This window comes from Haemaphysalis longicornis, unplaced genomic scaffold (genome assembly GCF_048455015.1).
Source record: "Haemaphysalis longicornis isolate Haplotype H1 unplaced genomic scaffold, Haemaphysalis longicornis Haplotype H1 scaffold_11, whole genome shotgun sequence".
In the NCBI taxonomy this organism is placed as follows: domain Eukaryota; kingdom Metazoa; phylum Arthropoda; class Arachnida; order Ixodida; family Ixodidae; genus Haemaphysalis; species Haemaphysalis longicornis.
In genome coordinates this window covers 76,979,668-76,986,003 of record NW_027526214.1, presented here as the reverse complement: position 1 = coordinate 76,986,003, position 6,336 = coordinate 76,979,668, and the positions used below count along the sequence as shown (strand labels likewise).

Here is a 6,336-nt window from a genome sequence, read left to right as displayed (position 1 = left end):
AAGAAAGGGCAGCAGGTCTTGTAATTAGGCTCAATAAGAGGCACAAGCTCAAGGTGGTGCAGGGCTACGCGCCCACATCCAGCCACGACGACCAAGTAGTGGAACGCTTCTATGAAGATGTGGAATCGGCAATGGCTAAAGTAAAAACAAAGTGTACCGTAGTTATGAGGGACTTCAATGCTAAAGTAGGCAAGCATCAGGCTGGAGACAAGGCAGTTGGGTACGAAGGTCTGGGCTGTAGAAATAGCAGGGGGGACGGATTAGTTGAGTTTGGAGAACGGAATAACCTACGCATAATGAATACCTTCTTCTGTTAACGGGAGAGTCAGAAGTGGACCTGGAGGAGCCCGAATGGGGACCACATAAATGAAATAGACTTCATAATATGCGATAACCCTGGCATCGTGCAGGATGTGAAAGTGCTCGGAAGCGTAAGGTGTAGTGACCACCGTATGGTAAGATCTCGAAATAGGCAAGACTTGAGGAGGGCCCGCAACAAGCTAGTACGAAAGAAGGCGATAAATGAGCTAACAGTAAGACGTAAAGAACAAGAATTCATGATCGCGCTGCAGAACCGATAATCCGCTCTTCACGAGGAAGCCGAGCTTACGACACAGGAAGCCAGCGACAACCTTACACGCATTATCACGGAGTGTGGAGTGGAAGTCGGGGGCACTATGGCTAAACAGGATACTGGCAAACTTTCACAGGAGACGAAAGATCTAATCAAGAAACGGCAAACCATGACAATCTCTACAGAATAGAACTAGGGGAGCTCTCGAAGTTAATGAATAAGCGCAAGACAGCTGACATACGGAAGTATAATATGGAGAGGATCAAATACGCTGTAAAGAACGGAGGTAGCCTGAAAGCAGTGAAGAGACGTCTTGGCGTGGGGAAAAATCAGATGTATGCCATTAAGGATAAGCAAGGCAATGTCATCACAAATAGGGATCAAATAGTCACAGTGGCCGAGGAGTTCTATAGGGGTCTCTACAGTAGCGGGGACATCCAGGATAATGCCGAACGAGACAGTAGTTCAGAGGAGATAGACATCCCACCAGTAACCACCGAAGAACTAAGGAAGGCGTTGAAAGAAATAAAATGAGGCAAAACACCTGGAGAGGATCAGATAACAGCAGACCTCTTGAAGCATGGCGGAGAAATTGTACTTGAAAAAATGGCAAACCTGTATACGCCATTCCTAATCACCGCAATGGTACGGGAATCTTGGAAGAACGCGAACATCATCCTAATCTATTAGAAAGGTGACATGAAGGACCTGAGAAATTACATGCCGATCAGCTTACTGTCAGTCGTCTACAAGGTGCTTACCAAGGGAAGCGCTAACCGAATTTCTGCAACCTTAGATTTCAGTCAACCTAAAGAAAAAGCAGGGTTCCGTAAAGGCTATTTATCAATGCACCATATTCAAACAACCAATCAGGTGACAGAAAAGTGCGCTGAGTATATTTAACCCCTACCTATAGCATTCATAGATTACGAGAAAGCATTTGACTCGGCCGAAACCCTAGCAGTCATTCAGGCATTACAGAAGCAGGGGGTAGATGAGCATAATGTAAGAATACTAGAGAATATCTACAATGGGTCTACAGATACCATCATCCTCCATAGGGAGAGCAGTAAAATACCTATAAGGAAGGGTGTCAGACAAGGAGACACAATCTTTCCATGGTTATTCGCAGCTAATTTACAAGATATATTCAGAACGTTGGATTGGGAACAAGTGGGAGTAAGGGTTAATGGAGAATACCTCAGTAACATCAGATTTGCTGATAACGTTGCCCTGCTAAGTAACTCGGGGGACGAATTGCCAAGCATCCTTTCCGCACTGGGCGAACAGAGTAAAACCATGGGCCTGAAAATAATATGAAGAAAATTAAAGTAATCATCAACAACCTCGGAACAGCACAGCGATCTGAGATACGTGGTGTGGTAAGCGAATAGATTTCCTTAGGCCAAGTTGTGAACCCAGATCCCAACCATGATGCAGAACTATCTAGAAGGATCAGAATTGGGTGGGGTGCATATGGCAGACTTTCTGAGATAAGGAATAGCAGACTACCATTGTCACCGAAAAGAAAGTGTATGACAGCTGCATCTTACCGGTACTCACCTACGGGGCAGAAATTTGGAGGCTCACTAAGATATTCAACTTAAATTGAGAACGACTCAGCGGGCAATGGAGCGGAAAATGAAAGCTGTAACATTAAGGGACAAGAAGAGAGCGGAGTGGGTCAGGGAGAAACCTTGTGGTAAAGACCTATTAGTAGAAATTAAGAAGACGAAATGGACGTGGGCGGGGCATGTATAGCGAAGGAAAGATAACCACTGGTCATTAAGGGTAACAGAGTGGATCCCTAGAGAATGCAAGCGTTGCAGGGGGCGGAAGAAAGTTATATGGGCAGATGAGATCAAGAAGTTTGCGGGTATAAATTGGTCACAGTTGGCCCAGGAGCGAGGTAATTGGAGAATAATGGGACAGGCCTTTGCCCTGCAGCCGGGGTAGATGGGCTGGGGATGATATAAAAACGGAGCGAATCAAAAATTGGAAATGAGGGGATCAGTGAATTAAGGCCGAATAAGGGTTGTCAGTCAAGAAAACCCCGGAAAGCAAAGAGGGGAATGCGTTAGGTGCAGAAAACCAGGAAAAGGAAACCACCCCCAAGTGCAGGAAACAACAAATACCTTAACATAAATACCCGAGAAGGTGGTGGGGAAACAGCCCCGCCAGTAGCGTAGTGGTTATCTCACCAGACCGGTATTCTGGAGGTCGTGAGTTCAGACCCCACCCGGCGGCCATTTTTTCACCACTTTCTTTCAAACTGCAAAAATACTTCATACCTTTATATGACCTAACGAATTCCCCTCTGGCAGCCTTGATGCCTAGGTAGCATAGGAGGGCTTCCCGACAGTTTCCCGCTCATGACAGGCTGTAGACATTCGAATCAAGCCCGGGGGGTGGAAAAGAAGGTCCCCTTCTCCCCGTATAGTCAGAGTAGCGCTGGCTACCACCCTCAGCGTCAGAAATTCTTCTAGTAAATATAAATAGCCCAGAAAGTGAAGGAGAACACAGTCGCCCAGATAGCCGAATCGGTAAGGCATTCGAGATCTCAATCGAAAGGCGTGGGTTCGGTCCCCACTCTGGGCGCGTGTTTTTCTTTCTTTCATTCGTATTTATTTAAAAAAAATTTCACTTCATTAACCACAGTAAAAAAAGAGCTTAACGACGCCCCTATGCCTCCTTTTGCGTTGTGGTCTGCCGACCTACCTTTCTGCATTTCCTCAACGAGCCCCTCATTTCCTTACTATATATATAAATATACGTACATACATATATATATATATATATATATATATATTTATATATATATATATATATATATATATTTATATATATATATATATATATATATATATATATATATATATATATATATATATATATACATATACAGAAAGATAGGTCGCCAGTCTACAATGCCAAAGGAGGCATAGGGGTGTGTTTAGGCTCTTTTCTTTTTCACTACGGTTAATTAGGTAAACATTTTTTTTAATATACAGAAGAAATAAAGAACTATATTATTCTGCGAAAGCCTAGCGAGGGTCCCGGTTCTGGCAGCCTTGATTCCTAGGTAGCATAAGAGGGATTCCCGCCAGTAACCCGCTCATGACAGGCCGTAGACGTTCTAGTCACGCCCCGGGGGTCGCAAAGAAGGTCCCCTTCTCCCCGTGGAGTCAGAGTGGCGCTGGCTACCACCCCCAAGAGTCAGATACACTTCTAGTAAATATATTTAGCCCAGAAAGTGAAGGAGAACACAGTCGCCCAGATAGCCGAATTGGTAAGGCATTCGACATGTAATCGAAAGGCGTGGGTTCGGTCCCCACTCTGGGCGCGTGTTTTTCTTTCTTTCTTTCTTCTGTATATTAAAAAAAATGTTTACCTAATTAACCTTAGTGAAAAAGAAAAGAGCCTAACCACACCCCTATGCCTCCTTTGGCATTGTAGACTGCCGACCTATCTTTCTGTATTTCCTCAACGAGCCCCTCATTTCCTTACTATATTATTCTGCGAAAGCCTAGCGAGGGTCTCGGTTCTGGCAGCCTTGATGCCTAGGTAGCATAAGAGGGATTCCCGCCAGTAACCCGCTCATGACAGGCCGTGGACGTTCTAGTCACGCCGCGGGGGTTGCAAAGAAGGTCCCCTTCTCCCCGTGGAGTCAGAGTGGCGCTGGCTACCACCCTCAAGAGTCAGATACACTTCTAGTAAATATAATTAGCCCAGAAAGTGAAGGAGAACACAGTCGCCCAGATAGCCGAATTGGTAAGGCATTCGACATGTAATCGACAGGCGTGGGTTCGGTCCCCACTCTGGGCGCGTGTTTTTCTTTCTTTCTTTCTTCTGTATATTAAAAAAAATGTTTACCTAATTAACCGTAGTGAAAAAGAAAAGAGCCTAACCACACCCCTATGCCTCCTTTGGCATTGTAGACTGCCGACCTATCTTTCTGTATTTCCTCAAACGAGCCCCTCATTTTCTTACTATATATATATATATATATATATATATATATATGCAGGGTGTCCCAGCTATCATTCACCAAGATTTAAAAAAAGAGTAAAGGCGTAACTCGAAAGCAACCAGCTGCATAATGTTTGCAGTACTGTGAAGAAGCCGACAGTATTTTTGTCTCTATTTAGACTAATTAACTAATTACAAGTATTTATCTAACCCGACAAATACTGTCCTAATCACTAAAGTGTCAATAAAGCACTTGTAGGTAACCACGCGGGGCACCTAACTGCGGTATTTTTAGCGATGAAATAATTGCGTACACATTTATTCTGACTGATAAAAGAAACCCGCGAAATATAAAAAATACCACGTGACGGCGCCTCAGCGCGCAACGTAAAGCAACGCCCTCAAACAGGCTGCCTCTGAGTTAGCCAGAATGAAATAGACAAAAAAAGAAAGAAGAAATCGCGACCGAGTTTGTTCCTTTTCTGCACACGCGTCCCGCTGCTGCTCCTTCCATGCATGCTATTATCAAGGTGATGCGCTGTCTCGTCGGGCGGGCAACACGCCAAGCAGTTGCGTTCAATCAGCTTTATTTGGGGACGCTGATTTACAATGCGCGCGTAAGCGTCGTCACGTGGTATTGTTTATGTTTCGCGGATTTCTTTTATCAGTCAGAATAAATGAGTACGCAATTAGTTCGTCGCGGAAAATAGCTCAGTTAGATGCGCCTCGTGGTTACCAACAAGTGCCTCATTGACACTTTAGTGATTAGGACCGCATCTCTCGAGTTAGATAATTAAATATACTTAATTAATTAGGTCTCTTTAACAAAAAAAATACTGCCCGCTTCTGCACAGTACTGCAAACATTATGCACTAGGTTTTCTTCGAGTTACGCAATTTGTCTTTTTTAAAATCTTGGTGCATGATAGCTGGGACACATCTGTATATATAAGGTTAGTAGAGACAGAGACACACGGGAAGGACATTAAAAATAAAGATAAAAGTTTACTGACGTTTCAGTGAGAGGACTCTCTTTCTTCGGAGTACACACACACACACACACACACACACACACACACACATATATATATATATATATATATATATATATATATATATATATATATATATATATATATATATATATATATATATAAATATATATATATATATATATATATATATATATATTTATAGGGAGCAAAAACTGAAGATAGGGGGAAGCACAAGAAAAGAACGAACAAGGTAAAAGCATGACTATTGCCAACGTTTCAGCAAAGAGGCTTGCTTTCGTCAGGGAAATCTCTCGGCAGGCTTGCACGCTTTATTTAGGTCCAGGTCCCCAGGTGATGGGAGAGAAGGAAAGAATGAAGTGAAATTTAGAAAGCGGATTGGTTTAGGAGTATATCGGGGAAGATATTGAGGAAGAAAGCTGGATGTATAGTTTGAGCTGCGAAGTAGTTCACAGGGAAGTCAGCTGGGGTTGATATTCTGGGAAGTTTTGAGAGAAAGGATGAGAGAGTGTTTGTTGACCCCCCCCCCCCCCAACACACCCAGTGCAAAGTAAAAGGTTCTGGAAACCGCCGGAACCCGAACAGGTGGCGAGAGTGGGGTCCTTATCATAATCTATCTGCAAGCATCAGGTCAAAGAGAAGGTAGAGAATGGGGGGAATAACTAGGTCACATAAAAAAATAAAAACAGAAACAAAGAAAAGAAATGGGAAAAGAAAGAAAAAGGGAGAGGGAAACCACACAAACCCACAAACAAAAGAAAAAGCAATAACCCCACAACTG

The 6,336-nt window shown here is 43.5% G+C and overlaps 1 non-coding gene across 1 annotated transcript; it reads left to right on the top strand.

Moving 5' to 3' along the window:
- Positions 1–3,099: 3,099 nt before the first annotated feature.
- On the top strand, positions 3,100–3,172 carry Trnae-cuc (transfer RNA glutamic acid (anticodon CUC)). The gene has a single exon. It is a non-coding gene; the product is annotated as a tRNA-Glu (tRNA).
- Positions 3,173–6,336: the final 3,164 nt, after the last annotated feature.